Source organism: Cavia porcellus, unplaced genomic scaffold (assembly GCF_034190915.1).
Source record: "Cavia porcellus strain 051 isolate PalLab524CR breed Dunkin Hartley unplaced genomic scaffold, mCavPor4.1 scaffold_2, whole genome shotgun sequence".
Classification (NCBI taxonomy): Eukaryota; Metazoa; Chordata; class Mammalia; order Rodentia; family Caviidae; genus Cavia; species Cavia porcellus.
The window spans coordinates 51,826,529-51,849,521 of NW_026947485.1; the positions used below are offsets into that span (position 1 = coordinate 51,826,529).

The 22,993-nt window shown below is 33.8% G+C and overlaps 1 non-coding gene across 1 annotated transcript; it reads right to left on the minus strand.

Annotated features, from left to right (window-relative positions):
* Positions 1 to 3,134: 3,134 nt before the first annotated feature.
* On the minus strand, positions 3,135 to 3,356 carry LOC111758403 (small nucleolar RNA U3). The gene has a single exon (XR_002792581.1). It is a non-coding gene; the product is annotated as a small nucleolar RNA U3 (small nucleolar RNA).
* Between the last annotated feature and the right edge of the window lie 19,637 nt (positions 3,357 to 22,993).

Here is a 22,993-nt window from a genome sequence, read left to right on the forward strand (position 1 = left end):
TAATGGGAAAAGAGACCCATAGAATCTGCACCAGTGAAATAATATCTATATCAGAATATTTTAAATCATTTAAAATGCATCTGCTGGAATGTTACTGGTTTCCAGATAAGATGAAGAATTTGACCATAGGATAACAAATGAACATACAGCCTGAACTATGCATCATGTTTTGGAGTTTCTTCAGATCTTCAAAGTTTTAAAGACCATGAGCCATCTAGTTTAAACTGCAAGTGACTAAGCATTGTGCACAAACAGGGTCAAAGTACGCAAGTAAACACATAGGCTTGCTAAACAGCTATGCAAACTCAATTATTTGCTGGCTGAAATTAATGAGCCTTTGTCATTTTTGTTTCCCAATGTAGTCAAGAACATAGTCACCAGGAAAGTATGTATGGGGAATAAGCTTGAGGCCAACAATATGAGCATGTACTCACTCAGTCTGATCTAATTTCCTGTGCTGCTGGATATCTAACCTATCTGCAGGAACAGCTTTTAAAACTGAGTTCCTGATGTGCCACTTTCCCTAGAGGAAGTCAATCAGCTACTTGATGGCAAGTTAATTCTAATGGAACATTTCCATCTTGGAAGGGGCAGTGATTTCTTTAAAAGGAACTGACATATGTTTAGCGTGTGAATTTACTTTTCCTATAATGAACCTCTCACTGCACAAGGATTTTCAGTGTTAGATTTGCTAACATATTCCACATAATAACTTGTGAACCCACAATAGGAACTGTAATATCAGGCACATAACTCCATAATTGAACAGTGTTTTGTTAAATACAGACAACCTGATAGAATGATGGTACTAACTTTGAAGTGACAGCTGAGGTAATATCTTATAAATGATATCAGAAAGGATGAGGTTACATCTTCTACCATTAATATATTTCCTAAATCAACAATCAGTAGACAGTGTGGTGGTCCCAAATAAGTTGGTAAGACATCTCTTGCATGACAGAAGTGGGGAGAGACACATGGCACTTAGTTAATCTACTGGGAGTCTCTTCTAGCACTCTGGTGGTCTGTTTTGATGGTGAATAGGAAAGTGCAGCAAATAGAGCTTGAGAGAAACATTGTGGTCTTAGTTTCAGATGGTTTTAGAATGAAAGTGTGCATCACTTCATCAGTTATACCTTCTAAAAAACAGGGGTGTTAGCTGAGGATGAGGACTATCAAGAAAGTGTAGTAGAGGAGAAAGACTATGAGTTACAGTTTTTTGGGGCCATTTTCAGTGACAGGAACCATAATTCATCTTACTAACTGTCATTTTAAATTTGCACGGGAAAGAGAATTACTAGAATCCTTGAAATGGATGGGCTGAATTTGTTACACAATGCTAGAGGGTGTGAGTGGCACAAGAATTAGTCATTAGGGAGCTGGCCAGGAGATAACCAGGAAGCAGTGCCCTCCCTGTGAGTTAGGTGGCACCCAGGCACGGAAGGAAGATTCCCAACCCAGGCCTCCTTAAGCAACAGGCTGATTTGGAGGAACATCGGCTGAGATGATAGCAACTAAACTAAAGGAACATCTTACTGCTTCTATTGTCTGATTAACTTTGTAGACCTAAATCTAGTAGTCTGAGAATCTCTTTAGAGACTAACAATATACAATATAGTGACTACTATGGATTTCCTATTGTTTTTGAAGTTCATTACCATTCCTATTGTTTTGGTTTTTTATTTTGTTTTGTTTTATTCTCTTTAAAATAAATAAATAAAATTTAAAAATTCATCTCTAAAATAGGCATTTTGCTAATTTAGTGATTTTTCAGTACTTTAGAGTCTATGGTTTCCAAATTATATCTGATTTGGTTCTAAAAATATAGATTCTCCTTCCCTTGTTTCATTGCAGAATCTCATCCTCTATAACAAATTTCTATCAAGAACATCAAAACACTACTTTCTTGCCATATGTCTTCCTTCTACAGTCATCATCTCAATTAAGAGTAAGAAAAAATTAGTCTCTGCCCACCTGTTTTCAATAGCTTTTGAACTAAGAATGAATTTTGCATTTAAAAATATTGAAAAAAATAACAAATATTTCATGACACATGAAAGTTAAATATGATTTCATTATCAAGAAATCAACCAGTCACAAATGCTGGGGATACCAAGGGGAAAAAGGAACACTTCTGTTTTGGGAGTGTAGACTGGTGCAACCACTGTGAAAATAAGTGTGGAGATTCCTCAAATAACTTAAACTAGAAATTTCACTTGACTCAACTATTCCTCTTCTTAGTATCTTCCCAAAAGAACTGAAGGCATCATACCACTGTGATATGTACACACTCATGTTTATAACAGCACAGTTTTCAATAGTTAAAGCTTGATGCCCTTGATGAACGGATGAAAAAGATGTGCTTCTTTATACAATGCAGTATTACTCTGACATACAAAAGGATAAGCTTGAGACATTTTTAGCTAAAAGAATGCACCTTGAGACCATACTCCTAAGTGGAGTAAGCCAGAAACGTCTGTAAATACCACATTGTCTGCTGTGGGAAAATGAAAGTGTAAATAAGGACCAAAATGTATATTAGGTATTGTTAAAATAGGATGAAAATATTCTAATGGGAAGGGAAACTCTGGAGTGGATGAAAAAAGAAAAAAAAAAAGGAGACAAAGCTTTTGTAGATGAGGGGAAAGGGGCTGGAGGGAGGCTGGAGAAAGGGAGAAAAAGAATCAAGTTGTGTCACATACAGATACAAATTCTCAATGATGAATGTAATAATTATGTGTACCTAAAGTGTACCAATAAACTTAATTTTAAAAAGAAAGAAAAATTTTTAAAAAGGAATTGACCATTAGTTTAATGAAAGCTCTGTTGTTCCTGCTAGATCCTTCAAGAATGAGGTATTAATTCCTCCATATATGAGAAATATCGGCTGCTGATTGATTATGGGTATGTAGCTTCCCTGGAAATTACCCTTGACTGACTGAAGTTGCCATATAACCCTGGGAAAGCTTGCATTTAATGCTCACACCATTCAATATGAATTCAATTTCTAACCCATCTTTTTCTGCTTAGGTCCTTTCTGAATGGCCACACATACTTTAGAGCTCCCTGTAAAATCTACCAACCCATCTGTTTCAACTTTGTAACTGTTCAATTCGTCTGTCTCTTTTTCTTAAACCACTCAGACTGTGTTCCTTCCCTCTTGTGCTCTCCAAGGAGAAAGCAAGAACGATCATCAAGTGGTAGGTGCAAGTGGTAGGTGCAGTCAAGCAACACCAAGAGCCAGCTTCATGCTCAAGAAGGAACACTATGCCTCCTCATGGTTTCTGGTGCGCTACAAGATCAGAAAACTTTCTCTTGTAACAAGCTATAGAAATGATTCCTGAAAGTGCAGCCTTTCAATTTCTCCCTACTCATGTTTCCTTCATTGTCTTGCTAGCTTTGCTTTTGAAATGTTCGTGCAAATTGTCTGTGCGTCTTTTGCTCAGAATAGTTGCCTTGTGAGTTCAACCAAGGACCAAAAATAATTGAATTTTTTAAAAAAAATTAGCTTTCCTTGATTCTTAGCTTAATATAGGTATGTATTTACAGTTTGCATTCTTTATGCTTGCTTTCTTTCACTGAGTATTATGTAGTTTATAGTCATCAATTTTTATTTCCTTTTTAGTGATAGTTCATTCATTTTCGCTATTGAGCTGTAACCAATGAATGCAAATACAATTAATTTATATTACTTCTATGATTATTTCTACTTCTTTTGATTATTTACATTTTTCTTTGATCTTACAAAAAATGATATGAAACTGTTTTCTGGACATGTTCTTCGGTGGATATGAGTTTCTACAGAGGTCAGCTTGAACAATAGCAAGTCTAGGTTAATGAGCAAACAAATGTAAATCAAGAAGTTCCACCCAGCACCAAGTTCATGTAACTTTAAGAAAGAATAAAAGCAGTCAGCATAGCAGATATAGCAATAGTATGATAGAGGGTCTGTGATATTCAGAAGTTACTTCCTACACTCCAAATACTTTTGTCCTAGAGAAATGTATAGTTACAGATGATATGACTGGACATGTGTGGGCCACCTTAGTTATTGATATCCAGTTTAAAATCTAAGCTGAATGGCTCCAAAGTCCTGTGATCTCAGAGGAAATATATGATTTGTTTTGCATGTGAGTTAAGTAAGCAATCTTTGTGTCTACATGATCAGCTCAGTGTATTGGAACTCATCAGGAGCCTCATTTCCCTTGGATATTATACAATTTTATATACTCCTTTTGTTAATGTTGTAAAAGATTTGATCAAAGGTCAAAACTTGCTTATTTCTGATTCAAAAAAACATTATAGTCCAGTTTTTCACTTTACCCTTCCAATACATACAAATTAGTAGGATAATTAGGTCAGGAAGTATGACTTTTTAGTCTTTCATTTTGCATGTCTCAAGATTAACCCAGTTCTACCTCTGAGCTACATTTCTAGACCTATCAAACTTCCAAAGTGACTGTACCGATTTGTACTCACATAGCCAGTAAATTTGACTGCTTTCACTTTACATCTTCACCAACTTCAGGATAATGAGATGTCTTTATTTAGCCAAATGCATAGATATTCAAGTACTTATAAGTTATTTTAGTTGAAAATTGTAATTCCACATCAACGATGAAATTGATCAACTTCCATGTATTGAAACATTGCTGTTTCTTCAGTGTGAAATGCCTATACCTTTGTTTATGTATATAATTACTTGTTAATATCTTTTAATTTAGGAATCCTTTACATTCTATGAATATTAATGCTTTAGCAATATGTATTACAAATAATATTTAACTTTCTCTCTCTCTTTACCATGTTTATTTTAAGTTCTAGGGGATTTAAATTCTTACTTTGTGGTTTGTGCTTTTGGGCTCATGTATAATAAATCCCTCTGTACACTAGAGACACAAAAAATATTCTTTTGTGAATTATAGATTTTAATCTACTTAGACTTTATTTTTGTATTTTGAAGTCTCTTTGAGGTATTGATACTATACATGGATGCATGTGTGCACAATACGCCCCCCCCATCTTCAAACAGTTTTGTAACTATTCCAATCTTTCAACACTGCTATGCAATATTTATTATATTGTGCCAATATGTTTTATGTATAACAGGATTCATTGATAGAGTCTGAGATAGCATACACATTTTTAAATTGTCAAATATAAAAAGGTATATTCAAAAAACATTTCCAGTATTAAAACAGCTTCTAATTTTCACTGAACCCAAAATAATAATATTGCTTTTCTTGTTCCTCAGTCAATTTGATTTGGTAATACTTTTCCTAGAAATTTTAGACTTTTGTTCATGAATACATAACCCTGGAGCTTTTCTAACTTGGATTTTTCTGTTTGGCTTAACTACCTAGGTTATACAAGCATCATGAGGTGAGAATACTGCCATGAAAGGTTGCCTGCCTACCATTTGTGAGACCATAGGTTCAATGCCCAGCACTGGAAAAAGAAAAAAAAAAAAAAAAGAGGTAGGAGAATGTTTGTTAATTTTTATTGGATATGTAGAAAGTGAAAAAATATCTATCCTTTGTATGTGTGTGTATGTATGATATATCTATGTATATATGTATACACTTTAAAGGAATGAAGGAAAGTTTAAACTATTAATTTGATACTTTAATGAATTTAAGATTATTAAGGATTTCTTTTTCTTAATGAATGCGTCAAGTTTTACTTTTGTCAAAGTTTACTTACGCCATTTATTTTCAAGTTTCTTGAGATAATTTTGCATACTATACCATTTTAATATCTTTTAATTCTTACATTTCCTGTATGGTATAAGTTTGCAGCTCTTGCATTTTTAATCAAAGATCCCCATTGTCAGTGTATGTAATTAAAATTATGATCAAATGTTTTAAACTAATTAAAAATATTTTAAAAAATAAACCTAGAAACAAGAATAACATTGATTCACTAATAACATAATTTTATTAAGTCTGTGATTTTTCAAAGACGTGCTATAAACTGAGAATATAAAACATTTTAAATAAAATGTAAAATTTTCAAGTAAATGTTACTAGTTAACCATTCATGATAGTATTGTAAAGAAACTTCTTAAATTTCAGTGACTTTTAAAATTATGCTTATTAGAGCACAAATACAATTTTGTGCAAGAAGCTATGTATCTCTTAGAATTTTATAAACAGCCTTTATATTTCCTTTAATCACATCAGCCACAGGCAAATTTCTGTAACCCTAAATTTAAACATTTTCCAGTCTATTGGAGGCCCAGAAGATATCCATTGTGAGATACAAATGAGATCTTTTTTTTTTTCCTTTTTTTTCCGGTACCAGGGATCGAACTCACAACCGCCTGTTTGCAAGGCAGGTGCTTATGCCGCTGAGCTAAATCCCCAGCCCTTAGAAAACTTCTGATTTAGTCTACAAATGTGAATTACCTATAGTAAGCCAAATTGATTTTAATTCTCAGTGGAACAGAAACAAAGAAAATACTTTAAAGAGATGTTAGCGCCTGCTTTTCTAACAGCAGAGAGAATATTGTATGGAACACTTACAAGTTAGATTTTTCTTCATTTCTCCATGCCTTGTAGAGGTACTTTATCAGTTAACAAAATAGAATAATTCAAAACTAATGTTTTGAGATTATTTTAATAAAACAAACATTAAAGTTATTGAAATTCAAGAGTATAAACAGATTATGAAGAAAGTTGTGTTAGTAGATTATAAATAGGCATTCTTAGCTGTGCATGTGTGATTTTACCTCTTACCCTCTCCTTTCTATAACCATAATGTAAGTGAAATATATCAAACACACAAGTTTAAATATCACATGGTTTTCTATTATATGTAAAACCCAAAATTTAAATAAAAGGCAAAATAAAAAATAAACAATTGGAAAAGAAGGAGAAAGTTCTTTTTAAAAAGGGAAAGGGAACCAGAGGTACAGAATTGGGGAACAGAGGAAGAAAGTGATGGAAAAAAGAATTAAGATGCGCTATGTATGTGCACCAACTCCACATGAGAAAAGTAATCATTGTGAACTGAAAACCGATACCAATAAAAAATTAAAACTGAAAACAGTATTTGTGAAAAAGTAGATACATTTTATAGTGTAATTAATTTAATTTCTAGGAGACAACAAAGGCAATGCATTTTGGAACAGATAGTTACTTTATAAATATGTGTTCTAGAGGAAAATGAACTTGAAAACTGTCAATTGGATATACTGATAATTGACTTAGTATTTACACCTACTAAATTATAACACAAAGGACTGACAGAAGTTGTACCTACACATACATGATTGGTCAATCTCACTACAGCAGATTTGCTCAGCAACCTGTTCATCTTAGTTTTAAAACATTAACTGTGCATATTCACCTTGAAAAGGTAATTTCTAGGTTCCTAAATTGTTAATATTAACAGCATATCAACATCTAAATCTATATTTGTTATTGATTTTTTAATTTCTAATAAGAAAATGTGTCCAGAGTGTCCAGACCGTGGGCAGCAGGAGGACGGAGGAAGATGGAGACCACACACCATGGGCTAGCTGTGGACAGGGTCATGTGTAGAAAGATATCATGAATACATTTGTTCAAATATTTAGTTTATTTGTTGCATATCTGGTAGAAGCTAGGCTTTGTCATAGGTCCGGTGTTAAAGAGCTAAGGCAAGCATGGTTTTGTTGTACACACCTGATGATGAAGAGGTATTATCTGATGACTGTGTATCAAATAAACAAAACTAACTCACATTTCAGTACCTTGATACTAGTAAAATAGGTACAAAGGAATCTGACCTAAACTTGAGAGAGTCTGAGAATGGTTCCCTAATGATACCAAATTTGAGCTTAGATATAAGTAAACTCCTTCCAAGAAGAAAAGATTTCTTTGGAAAGATTTGGGTTAGGGTTAGGGCACGGAAGAGAAGCAAAGACTGGAATAGGGTGCCTATGGAAAGTGACCCAGACATGGCTCGTGATACTGACAGAGAGTCTGTCTAACAGGGACTTGTGAGTCAGGTGAATGCTTTTATTTGTTCTTAAGATGATACGCAATATTACAACCATTGTTAAATCTCTATCATCTTGTTTTGAAAGCCTCTATTGTTATTGTTTCTGGTTTGTTGTTGTTGTTTCTTTGTCTCTTTTGCTTTTTTTTTTCTATCTTTTTCTTTTAAACAAACAAAAAAAGACAGTAGGAATCCAGTAGGGATTTTGACTAGCTCTTCATCTACATTAATTAGTATATAGGCCAAGTTGCTACAACAACAGCAAAAGTTAGTGCATTTACCACACATGACTGAAGTTTATTTCGCTGCCTTATGTAGTATTTCAGGCAGGTAAGTTAGCTGGGTTCTAAGAAGCAAAATACTGGCCTTGCCTGGTGACTCACATAACATAATGCTTCCCTTGTCCCTCCATGTTCTTATTTCCAGTGTGTAGAGGAGAAAAAAAAAATTACAGGCAAATGATTTTGTCTTTAACATGATTCACACACACTTTCACTCACATTCTGCTGGCTTGAAGTAAGCCATGTGAATAATAAATTAATTTATAGTACAGGTAGCTTTCCTTTCCAACTGTCTAACGCCTTATACAAGCATTTACCTAAAGACAGAGAGGACGATAGAAGTTTAATAAGCATTTAAAACATGTTCTGAGGCATAGCCTAAAAATGAATGACCTAGTATGAGTTAATCAGCAAACATAGCAACAGTCAGGGGTTGACAAACTCCAAAAATTTATAGTACTTTTTCTGAAGAAAGCCTTTACTGTGAAATGTGATTTGACTAAAGTTCAATTATCATATTTATACACAACTTGGAAAAAGTGTGCACCAAAACTGACATAGCCATGAAAACTTGACATAGAGAAAGTTATCAAAAGACAGTTACAAAACAAGATCTGGGCTGGGAATATTGAAAAAGAGTTCAAGTTTCTTATTAGTGTGACTGAAAGGTATTTTGGTTCCAGTGAAAGCTGACTGAGGAGAAAAGACAATGAGCTTAGTTCACTTACCAAATCTAGTAAACAATTACTGAGTCCCAGTGTTGAATTGCTGGACACAAAGACAAAAATAGCACAAAAAAGTGTAAGGATATTTGAGTAGATACTATAATGGTAGACAGTTATGATATATAGTTATGATATTTATATAGTGGCTACATAAAATAGAAAACAATGCATTAAAAGAACAATTTACATCACAAAAAGAAAAGATGGTTAATGTGGGTTGTGAAATATGAATTTCAACTTCCTCAGTAGACTGAGAAAACATTTTAACCAGGAGAATTATATATGGTGATTGGTAAAGTTTAGAGGTGTACAATAATATTTATTCATTCAGTAAATATTTACTGTATGTCTACTATGCATTAGGAACTCTTTTACCCTCTGGAAATTTATTATGAGTGACATAATTTTAAAAATTCTATCTTGAAAAAGCCAATTATATAACAAGGAAGAAAGAGAATAGACAAGTAGACCAATAAAATAGTATGGCAAATGAGAAAGAGAGGAAAAAATCACACAAAGAAAGCAAGAGAACAGATAATGTGGGTGAAGAACAAATTGTGCCAGCTTTAAATTGGACATGTGAAATAGATATAAGAGATAAGGTGATGTTTGTGTAGTTATTTGAAGGTAGGAAAGAAGCCATCAATAATGGAGTGTAGGTTTGGGTGGTGTAAGAATGCTACCAGGAAGAGAAAAAAGTAATTATAATGTTTCTGAGGCAAAATTTTTAAAAATAAGTATTGTTATTTAAATTGAGTGTGTGTGTGTGTATATATATATATATATATATATATATATATATGGTGTATGGTGTGATAATTTGGCACATGTAATAATGAAATCAGGGCAATAAGCACTCCATTAAACATTAAAAAACTTTGATTAACACCTAATAATTTTTTTATGTTTATGGTATATATTATAGTATTCCAATGTATGTGTACAGTGAGAACTGATTGAATCAAGGTAGTTAACATTTTATTTCCTGATCATTACTTTATATTTAGAGGCTATGAGTTTCTCTGTTCTAGTTATTCATAAATATCTTAGTTACTTTTCCCTCATTGCTGAGACAAAATACCTGATATCCAAAGATAAAAGGGGAAAGATTTATTTAGCTCACAGTTTGTAGAGGTTTCCCTACATAATTAGCTGGCTCCTAGGCAGGGTGGGACATGATAGAAGGACAGCCACTCATGGTGATGGATGACCACAAAAGCAACAAACAAGAGTGAGAGGGACAAGCCTCTTCCTGTTGCTTACATTGTATGCAGGTTGCACACCCAATGGCAATGTCACACGCACGCCTTGAATCTCAGCATTGAATCATGAGTGAATCTAGAAGCCTGTCCTCATGACAGTATGAGATTTTGAGGGGATGTCTAGATGCAAACCATAGCAATATAATATATAATGAGTTGTTGTGAACTATACTCATGGCACTATATTGAACTCTTGGGCTTATTTTTTGTATTTGTATTTGGTATCTGTTTCTGTAATCAACCTCTCTTTATCCTTTCCACTACCCCATTTTCCAGCTTCTAGAATTACTATATTTAGATCAGCATTTTTAGTTTTCACATGTAAAGGAAACTGTAGTGTGTGTCTTTCTATTTCACCGAATATAATGTCCTTCAGTCTCATTCATTTTACTACCAATAAATGTATTCATATTTTAGTTGCTGACTGGCATTCCATTGTGCATATATACCACAGTTTTTTTATTTATCCATTGATGGGCATGAGGCTGACTCTATGACTTAGCTATTATGAATAGGAATGCAACAAATATGGGAGCCCAGCATTCTCTTTGATATGCTGATTTCATTCCCTTAGGATATGTTTCCAAAAGGAGGATAGCTGGAACATAGGATAAATCCATTTTCCATCTTCTTGGGGAACTTCCGTACTTCTATCTGTAATGGCTATGCTAATTTAGTTCCTCACCAACAGTGTATGAGAGTTCCTTTTCTCTACATGTTAGCCACCATTTGTTACTGTTTCTTTTTTTTAAATACTTTTGTTACTAGCAGAAGATAGTAACTTATTACAGATTTGATTTTCATTGTCCAGATGGCAAATGATGGTATTTTATATGTGTATTTGTTGGCCATTTTAATTTTTTCTTTTGAGAAATGTCAATTTAGATCATTTGCCCATTTCTAATTGGTTTGTTTTTGTTTGTTGATCCTTTTAAGTTCTTTATGTATTCCACATATTACTGTTTGGACACATGAAGAGTTGACAAGCAGTTTCTCTCATTCTGCAGGTTATTTCTTGAATCACGATAGTTTCTGTTACTGTGCAAAACCTTATTTGTCTATTTTTCTTTTGTTGCCTGTGCTTCTGGAATCTTTCTCCTTGCCTATAGCAGTCTTGGATTTTTTCTTCTGTTTTCTTCAAGTAGTTTTATAGTTTTTCCCTCAAAGTATTGGGGATTAAATCCCTAGCTATTTTTATAACATATTTTATATTTTGAGACAGTACATAATTAAGTTGCTGAGTTGCCGGAGCTGAGATCCAACTTGTAATCTGCTTGCCTCAGTCTCCCAGAGTGCATATGCCACCACATCTAGTTTCGTTTCATAATTTTGGGTTTTATGTTTAGTTCACAGCCATTTTGAGTTGACTTGTATATGGTGGCCGAGCGAAGGATCAGGTTCCAGTCTTTTCCACAAGAATGTACAGTTTTTTTCTGAATCATTTATCTGATAGGCTATCTCTTCTTTAATGTATGCTTTTGTCAAGAAGCAGTTGACTATAGATGATTGGATTTATTTTTGGGATTCCTACTCTGTTCCTTCAAGTCTTTCCGCCTGTGACAGTTGTAGGACCATGTTATTGGGTTACTGTAGCCCTATAGTAGGCTGTGAGATCATGCTTTATGATGCCTCCAGCTTTACCTTTTGGCTAAGATGATTTTGGCTATTCATGGTCTTATGTGTTTCTTTGTGAATTTTGCGACTGCTTTTTCCTTGGATAGTATGGACATTTTAACAATATTAATATTAACCATTAAGGGATAAGTCTTAAGAAATCAGTAGTCTTAAGCACAACAAGAAATACACCCATAGTGAAATTCCAATAAGTTTGAGTTCACAGCTAATAACAAATTAATTCTCTCTTTATCTGTCAGATAGTTGAGACAATTGTAAGCATAGTGCAAATGCACCCCCCCAAAACAAGCTAAAATTGTATAAATTATAAAAGTTTTAAAAAGTTCTTCAATCTGTTATCACATTTACCTTTTTACAAATGAAAGGACAAGCAAATGTAAAAACATGAGACAGGCTTGTAAAAATATTAGAATGTATCCTCATCTTATTCACTAAAACGTGCATGGTGTAAGTTCTGGCTCTTCACAAAATTGCAATCAATATGAAAGGTAAATGTTTTGGATCAGCTCAGGACAATGACGCAGCCATGACAGCTCAACTAGAGATGAAGAAGAGGACTTCTAGACCTGTTTCAGAAAGTGGCGAGAATGATGGGATAAGAGTATTCAAGGTAAGGAGGAATATTCTAAGAGGAATTAATGACATTGTGTCAACTGCAGAAATTCTAATTAAGACTATTTACCAGATCTGAAATTTGGATGCCTGATCAGGAAATCAAAAGAAACCACACTGACAGTGATAGAATCAAGTAGTAGGAAAAATACTCTCGGATGGTTTTGAAATATGAAAGCACTGACAACAATGTTTTTGGCAGGATATAGAATATGTTCAGAATAATTGTGAAGTTTATCTCATATTAATTTTCTGTTTCCATTTATTTTTGTATGTAATATATAAAATTATACTAAGATAAATTAAATGATTGAAAATTATTTTCCAAGATGAAGACATGGCTTAAGTTTTAGTTGCCCCCAAGAGGATAATAAAGGGCTTAATTACTGAAGATAGAGCTTTGAGATGAACTTTGCAAACAGGGCTGAGATCCCAAAGCACTGAACCATTTAGTTAGCTTTAAACATGTTAAAATATTGAATTGGAACAAGAGAAGTTTTAAAACTTGATATATTTAAAATTTTGCCAACCTTTGGCATAGCATCAGTGAAAAAAGCAAATGAATGATAATTCTTCATTAGAAATTATCTCAAATATCAAATATTAAAATATTCTATTAGAATTAAGCTAATGGGAAAGACTGTGTGATAAAAGAATATTTTAAAATATAAATTAAAATCATATCCTTACATTTTGCTTCATAGACATGATTATTCTATCAGTAATAAGTCTGTGGGCTGTAAGGCACTACTGATTAATTCTCAGCTTAGTGGACCCAGGAACATGAAGAAAATATACATCCCAGGCACTCATCAATCACGCGGTCACATGATCAAAAGACTCGTTTAATTAACAATACCACTTCACATCTGTATAGCATTTTGTAAATCTGATATCCTTACATTTTTCAGACATACTTTATCTGCAACAAAGAAAACAATCAGAGTCTGGAACAAGATTTTAATGTGAAATGCTTTAATATAGGATATCAAAGATCCACCTCTGTTTTTCAGGAAAAAAGGGAAATGTGATTATCAGGCTTAAGTATGCTGTATATTAAATGAAAATTCTGATCATAAAGAAAGGTAATATCTACTCAAAAGTATAATTTCTGTACTTTGAAAATCATCTCAGCAAGAATTATCTTCCTCTATCAAATTGTAGCACTTGTCAAAATCAACTGTAAAGCATTTCAAGGGCTCTTCTGAATCAACAAAACAGATGTATAGCATTGCGAGGTTGCGAGGAGAAGGATGTGTCAGTGAACCAGTGGCCCATCAGTGTCTGTAATCTCTTGAACTCACACTTAACTCAGTAGACACTGCGGGTCTTGGGGACACTATTCATAAGAGGGAAATACAAAGCTGATTCTTAATAATATGTAAAAATATGTGGAAATTTTTTTCTGCTTTGCTGCTATGCATTTATCCTTTTTTATACTCCTAAATAGAGGGAAGGCATATAGAATGGTGTGCTTTTTATCTATTAGTAATTACAATAACTTATGATGCAATTTGAGAAATTAGAAGGTAAAGCTATAGAAGACAAAGAGAAATAATTATTTCATCACAGGTAAAATTTTGCTTTAATCAAATTCTTTCTCTGCCTTGCTGATCAGCAGCTCTTCCTTCTTTCTCCACAATATACTTTAACAGATATGCCAAAAACTCTAAAGTCAGACTAAGAGGCTAAATTACATGCTTTTTATGGCAAGAGTCTGAACAAGTTAGTTAACCTCTCCAGAGATGGTAAGAGTAATTAACTTATGGGGGTATTTTGAGGATTCTATGGGATGATTCTGGTAAAGCAGTAAACATATAGTAATCAAATATGAGTTTTAGATTTTTGTCTTGTCTTTAATGTTGAGACATAATAGTTCTTTGTTTATTGACAGTAACCAAATAATGCTTAATATCATGTCCCTCTATATGGAGTGATTATAATTGAGTCTTCAAGATTATGTTTACAGTATGTATGCTTATTATAGTACTAATGATGGAAGTAATCTTATTAAGCTAGTTAAATATTGTTATGCACATTTTTAAGAAAAGTTATATAAACTGAGGTATTGCATGGTGAATAGAGGCATATATCAAATGCCTGTGTTAAGATTTTTATGGTCTTTCTATGCATACTTTGCTTCTTGGTTAAGGTTAGAGTCTCACAGCTATGGAAGTGCATTTCCATGAAACTCTCATCCAATAATATGAAAGTAAAAGGCTGTATTTTTTTCAGATTCTAAAGATTTATCAATTTTGAAAGACAAGAATATCATCCGGTTATTCCTATTATCTATTCCCTCCCAGTCAAGATATTCATGAGGGGTAGATGAGGACATACTAAGATGTAACTCCAAACTATGGCACCCTTCAGAAAGTAGATTATCAAAAATTTCATACTCAGAAGTGAATAAGCAAACTCAAAATTCTGCCTGTATAATTACTTTTTAATCACTATTGTACAGCTCTTTCATCTCCAAAATCAAGTAACTCCAATAAACTTTGTTATAGACCAAATGTTTGTGCCCTTGTGCCCTGAAATCCAAAACCCAGATACTGAGACCAGTTTTCATTATTTTTTTTTGTTATTGAGACAAAATATCTAATACTCAAAATTAAAGGAGGAGAGATTTATTTAGCTGACAGTTTTTAGAGGTTTCAGTCCATAGTCAGCTGTTTCCAAGGCATGGTAGGGGGGCATCACAAACGAGAGATAGTTCATGGCAGGCAGAAGGCACCAAAGCAAGCAAGAGAACCAAAAGCAACAGCAGCAGTTTCTTTCTGTACCGTTTACATTCTTTCTAGGATACCTGGCTTAGGGTGGGTGCTAAATCAATCATGGAGCTAGTTTAATGATCACACAGCCTTAATTGCAGTGGTCTTAATCTTAGCATTATATCATGAAACAATCACACACTGTAGATTCTGACACTTCTGAATAAGCTCCCGCTATGACTGCATGAGGCTTTGGGGGGACATCTAGACACAAGCCATAATAGGACCTAGCTCCCAGTGTGATGACAGAAGTTAAGATATAAATATGGTAATAAAGATGAGGTTATGATATTTTCAGGATTATTGTTGTAAGAAGAGACATTGTAGTGCCCCTCCACCATGCAGCTAACCCAGAAAATGTCATGTGAGTACATAGTGAAAAATAAGCAACTATATCCAAGAGGGAAAGAAAATCTTCCTCAGATAACAACCCTATTTTCCCTTGATCCTGAAAGTCTCCATTGAAATGAATTTCTCTGGCTGTTTAAGTTGCACAATCTGCATTTGCCCAACCATCCTAGAGATTAATATAAAGGATTACAAGTAACTTGTGTCACTTAGTTATTTCTACCTATGGTCTCTTTTCCTGAGAAACATCTTGGCACTGGTTCCTTGTTTGATTCCCTAGTAGTTGGTGGGCAACCAACTGAATAAAGTTAATACTCAAATGATTAAATCAATTTCACATGTTTATATTTGATATTTTAAGCAACTCTTTTGAAGATAACAACATGTAATATAACAACCATTGTTAAATTTCTATATTCTTGTTTTGAAAGCCTGTATTGTTAATGTATTGGGTTTGTTGTTTGTTTCTTTTGCTTTTTATTTTTCTTTTCTGATTCTTTTCTCTCAAGTAAATAAAAAATTATAAATAAGCAAGTAAATGGGTATTAAATAGTATGGGGCAACTACTAAAAAACTTCATTGATTATATCTTTGATACAATTGACTTGATTATATTTAGCAGAAATCTTTACTACCATTTAATTTATCAACAACCGCAATAAAAAAAGTAGACAAATAACATTGTGAAATGTAAACACAAATTGGTAATGAGAATAACCATTTGATATGAATAGAATAAGTGCAAATACTTTTTAATAACTTAATAATTTTGAAAAGAATACTGATACTCAATACTTGCTAAGAAATTATGACTTCCCATTTAACAAGTATTGAGTACTGACTATTCATCTGTTGAATATTGACAATATATCATTGTGCACTAAAATATTTTAGTTAGCTATGTCAATTAGCCTTTTATTTCTCTTCCTTTACTCTATCCTAAGAAAATAGTCCTAAAAACAGATTAGTTTGGTGCTAAAATATTTTCTGTCCATTGAAATGATGTGACTATTAAAAATCTGTGATTTATGTGTTTATATATTCAACTCATTTTCATTATAGAAATCAAATCAAACATATATATTGTGATCCTGACTTCTTAATATGGAGGAAAACTTGTCAAAGAGATTGTGCTCTGGTACTATATCCCTATCCAACATTCAGCTTGACATATTCAATTTATACACTGACATGGTCATACAAAATATGTTTATTCACTAAACTTCTTAATTTGTTTGCGTTTAATGTATTAAAAATCCAAGTTAATGTGTTGATAATAATTTTTAGATACAATGATTTTTTATACAATTTGGTTCTTCCCACTCAGAACATCAAATATGGATTAAAAAACTACTTTCTCTTAAAAACTGGTAGTTTCTAAGTCTGCTTGCTTTTATTTTACATTTAATAAATATGGGAATGGTGCCAAAGTCTTAACAGTTCCAACATGGCTAAAAAGTCCAAGTCCAAAGTCTCCTCTGCAATCTTTATTATGGGTCCCTGAGAAAATTGGAAACAAAGCTAAATTCTTCCAACATAAAATAGAACAGGGTAAACATTTCCATTCAAAAGGGAGAAATAGGAGTTTAGAACAGAATGAGACCAAAACACAGAAGCAATCCCTAAATCTTAAGCGTCATGTCCAGTACCCAAAACTGATGGTGGGTGATGCATTGTGGTCTCTTTTTTTTTCTTTTCTTTTTTCTTTTCATGATTGAGCCAAAATATTTGACACCCAACAGTTAAAGGAAGAAAGGCACATTTTGGTTAATGGTTTGTAAAATTTTCAGTCCATAGTCAGCTGGCTCCAAGGTAGAGTGGAATGACAAAAGTACGTGACAGACAATCATCACAGGAGAAATAGTCCATGATGTGGCAGTGAGGAGGCAAGAAGTAGTAGCGGTAGTCTTAGGTAGCCTGCTTTTTTCTTTGTATCCCAAACAAGCTACAAGCATTTTAGGTGGTACCATTCAAATCTAGGGTGAGGTTTCTATTTTAGTAAATTCATTCAACCACACCCAGAGCTATGCTAATTCTAATCAGTGGACTAATTCAGTGCTAACCCTAATCCCAGTTCACACACTCTAGATCTAGCTTGCACACTCATGATCTAGCTACTTTCCAGAAGCCCCATCCATGAGTGCAAGGGGTTTGGCAGAGATATCTAAATACAAATCACAACAAATTCAAAGAGTTTGGGGATCCTTAAGGTCCTGCTGATTTCATCTCACCTGGTCTTTCTTTTGGGCTGCCTCTGCACTTTGACTGAAGTATTGGTCAGTGAATGTTTCCCATTCCACATTTAAAAAAAAAATATTTAAAGAGAAAGAAACAAACAAAAAAATGGAGAAAAAAGGGTAGAAATAACACAGAATTACGGAAAAATAAACAGTAAGAAATCACCAGTTAATAAGTTACATATTTTTATCTTAGAAATAGTTGTTCAGGTTACAAATTAAAGTATGTAAAGTGACATTCAAATAGTGACACTGCCAACAGTTCCGCTCAATGATCCAACAAAAACTTAGTAATATGGTTATCAGTCCTACACACTTGTTTTTATCTTAAAGGGGGTAAGATTAAACATATCAAAACAACAATACAGTTCAAAAAGAAGCAATTTAAAGAAATACAGATTTCAAAGCAAGTCCAAAGATCTTCACTGTTTATCTTATTGTCCCTAGTTTTCTTCCACATTTTTAACCTCTTGGTGTTTACACTGCACCTTCAGCTTCAGATTCATAGCTTTTCACACTATCCTCTTAGGATAGTGCTACACATTCTTTTTCTGACTTTCTAGGCCTTCTTTAGAAATCTGGGTGGAATCTGCCATACTTTTGTAGCTCTTAGAATCTTCATGTTTAAAAACCAGCACCACATAGATGAAGCCAAAGTCTGCTGTTGGGTTGAAGAGTAGTAGGATCCCCTGGACTCTCTTCTGAAAGCAGTCTTTCAAAGGAATTTACCTTTACCCTATTACACTCTAGAGTCTATGAAAAATGTGTATAATTTCTGAGATGCCTTTAAGCTATCTTTCCTATTGTAGTTATTCAAAGTACTTGGCTTAAAAAGAAAAAGCTAATCTAGTCAGCAACAATACTGTCCTTTCCTTAAGTTTGCATGTGATACCTTTCTGATTAAACTTCCCATTATTAGTTCTGATTTTTTGCACCTGATTCTCACTGTAAATATGACTAAAAGCAGCCAGTACTATGCATGCCATAGTCCAAAATTGGGAATTTCCTTCACCAGATTAATTAGTTGTAATCTCAATATCCTGCAAAATAATGCGTGGGGAAAATGTATATAACTATTCTGCAAGATAATAACACAATGACCATTGGAGTCTTTGTCTACAGTTGAAACATCTTGAACGTGGTCTTCACTGCCCACATTCCTATTAGCAGTCTTGTCTGAGCTCTGACAGTATCATACATCCAGCTCTGCGTGAAATATCATTGGACTTCATCACACTGCATTTTCAGACATTTCGAAATTGTTCTGGCAGTCCACTTCCAAAGGCTTCTGAGCCACATGATTGGGTATAGAGAAATAACTTCACTTTTTGTACCAATTTTCTTCATAGCTTTCACACAAAATGGGACAAAAAAGTTAATATCTGCAACTTAAAGAATGGGGGTTTGATGTAGGATAATGGTTTCAGTGGTTTTCAGTCCATATTTGACAGGCCTCAAAATAAATACGGCATGGTGAAGGCATGGTAGAAAAAGCTGCTCATGTCATGGTAGCCATGAGGCAGAGAAAGGGGAAACTGGGGAAAGAATATTCTTTCTTGGGTTACATCTACAACAACCTTCTTTCTGAACAGGCTCCACCTCCAAATTGTGCAGTCAGCTATGAATTCATCATTGCATAATCCAGTGATCAGTATATTACCCCATAATCTAATCACCTCCCAAACGCTCCACCCTGACATAAGACTTTCAGAGTCCATTTTAGGTTTCAAACATTAAAAACTTGTGGTATATAAATTGAACAACAAACATTCAAATAAGAAATAGAAAGTTCATCACTGATATGCCAGTGACAGATAAATGAGCACTGTAAAAGGACACCTGCCGAAGTATCTAGTTTTAAAATAAATGTTAGTTGATTTTCTTCTCACCATATTAATCTGGCTGGTTCATGCCAAAGAAAGACCCTGTGTAAAAAAAAAAAAAAAAAAAAAAAAAAAAAAAAAAAAGAAAAAGAAAGAAAGAAAAGTTGCTGTCCAATTCAAAAGCATACAAGTTGATATTCTGAAAATTTTCTTACTGTCCTTCACTCAAGTGGCAGCATAGATCAGATTGTGAATATGTTCATTTTGGCAAGCATCTACCCAGGTCCAGTTTGTTATTCAGATTTCTAGCCTTTAAACAAAAATGTCTGATATAATCAACTTCAAGGTGAAAAGAACCATTTTTGGATCATGTGTCCAGAGGTTTAAATACATGGTCACTTGGTTTTATGGGTACTTGCTTTGTGTAAGTGGAATGTAATGGAGAACATTGGCTTCCCTTAAGGTAGATGGGAGGCAAACAGAGAGAGGAAGACGAGGACCTGAAATCCCCTTCTAGGGCACACTTCCAGTGACTCATTTTCAAAGAACTACAATGCCTAGACTTTGCAACACGTCCCGGCAGTCCACTCAATTCTGAATTAATCCACTTATGAGGTTAGAGCTCTCTTGAGTTGAGCTCTGAGCACTGCTGCATTAGTAACAAAGCCCTCAATAAATGGGCCTTTGGGGTGACATTTCACTTCCAAACCACAACTGTCAGTAATCCTTGTTTCCCCTTCTTACGGCCATCCTTCATTTCTAAGACTATTTCTTTTTGGAGCTCACTACTCACTTAAAGAACTATTCTTCCTGGCCTTTTACTTGACTACAAAATGGGATGGAAAATATCCTAAAATGCCTTGCTTTCTGGCAACTCTCCTCTTGGACGAAATTACGACTTTTGGTTTTATAGGCTGGATGCAATGTTAGAGACGACAGCAGAAACACTCATTTGCCTACCTTGTAGTACACTCAAGACAGGATTGTTTGACAGCTTTTTGGCGGTTTTGCTTAGAATATGGGAATACTTACTACTTGTTGTCCACAGTTGGGGGATTTTGTCAAAATTTAAAGACACAAGAAAGATTTCACTCAACAAATTATGACACATACTTTTGAAAGTTTCAGAGAGGCACGAGGAGCAAAATTAAAATCACCTGTATTTTTTCCACTGCTACTTTTTGTGTCAATATATATTATCTTTTTAGTTGTACATAATAAGAATGTATGCAAATGGGTATGTTCAGAATAATATTTTATACACTTTTAATAATCCTTGTTTTTATACTTAAATATATTAAAATATAATTCATTATGATCACAAAGCATTATTATCAGTGGTGCTTTGTTTTGTATTGTTTTATAAAATTTGCAATCACAAGGACATAGTTTTTTTCACAGTTTTTAAAAGTTGTAATCCTTTGGTGACTGTCTTTGCTCATTAATCCATTCACCAAATGTATTTTGAGTGCTGCTTTGTGTCAGACATATACATGTGATTGCAATATATCAGGAATAAGATGGATGTAGCATGGTTTGTGATAATAAAGGGGGAGAGGAAAATTTTAGAGCTATCAATAACTTCACTTTTATGGCTACAGTGATGGTTTCACGGACGTGTACAGATATCAAAAGTTAAATTTTACCCTTCAAATATGTGCAATTTTGATATTTTTATATGTGTATAAGAAAGTTGTTAAATTCTAGTTGGGGTATGTGAGAGTCCACTCCTGTAATTCCAGCATGTCAAGGGTGAAGCAGGAAGATCACCGTGCATTAAAAGCCAGCCTGGACTACATAGCAAAAGCTTGTCTCAAAAAGCAAACAAATAAAAAGCTGTTAAATTTAAAAAGTCAAGAAGTCTAGAGGGAAAAATTATTTTGATAAATGCATTTAAACACAACACAGTGCACATATAACACCAATATAACATCCAAGTAAAAATTCATGTGGGAGCATATAACAAGAAACTCTGTCTTAACTTTGAAAAGGGTAACAGGGACTTCTTCCTGATATTTTAAAGCATAATGGAGTATGAATGTCACCTGGTTAGTTGATAAGGTGGTCAAAATGAGAAAATGTTGGGGGAAGTGTCCAGACAAATGAGACACAGTTTCATGAAAGTTTCATGTTCCTGAAGTATGAAAAGACAATAATGGAAAGTTTGACTATTTAAAAAAAGGAAATGATGAACTTAATTTGAAAGAAAAGATTAGAAGAATAAAAATAAAAACTCAGAATCAGGGAAGACCAAACTCTAAAAGAAAGATTTCTATTATATCCTAAGGACAAAGAATGTTAAGCAATCTGTGATAATATGGAGAATGTGTGTGCATGTGTATGCACCAGTGTGTGTGTGTGTGTGTCTGTGTGTGTGTGTGTGTGTGTGTGTGTGTGTGTGTGTGTGTGAAGCAGCCCTGTAGCTAGAGGAAAAATATTATGCATATGGGAGTTGCATATAATTGAATTAACACTGCTACATTATGTACTTTGGGGTTGTCATCAGACTGTTGTGTTAGTTGTGTCTGATTCTGTGACTTGAACTATATTTGTCTCATTGATATTGGCTGGTATGGGTATTTAAGTGATAGACTTGTCAGACTTGATAGATTATATATGTGATAGGTGAGGAAGTAAGCTGTGTGTTTGTATTCCCAAATTTTAGGTTAGAAAACCTGCATCAGTTATTGAGTTATTGTCTTCTTTTCTTTCTTTCTTTCTTTCTTTCTATCTTTCTTTCTTTCTTTCTTTCTTTCTTTCTTTCTTTCTGTCTGTCTGTCTGTCTGTCTTTCTTCCTATGATATTGTTAACAGTAGGATCAAAGGAAGCTTGAAGAAAGAAATGAGTTGAGTTGCAGACATGCTGAATTTGAGATCTCTGCATGACAACAGGTTAGAACACTCAAGTGAGAAGATGTATGCACTTGTAATGAAGCAAGTAGGCATCAATTTTGCCTTTAAAAATATCAGAATTACTGTGATTGCTTGAAGAATGAGGAATGGTGTAGCTTGATCCTGAGTGTTGAGAAACTCTAACACATACTGTACTAATAGAATGGGAAGAATAAACAAAGAAACAGAAGAAGAATCAGCAAGTTTTCATAAAGGAAGTAGTGATAATAAAGAGCTAGAAAGGTACAATTGACAAATCAAATAAAAGGAAAATTGTCTTTATTTGATTTAGTTCATACATAATTTTCTTGTTGTTGCTATAACAAATCAGCAGCTTGGTAGCTTTATATAATACAAATTTATTTTCTTAAATTTTAAGATCAAAACATCTGAAGCCAACTTCGTTGGATTTGTCATTATGA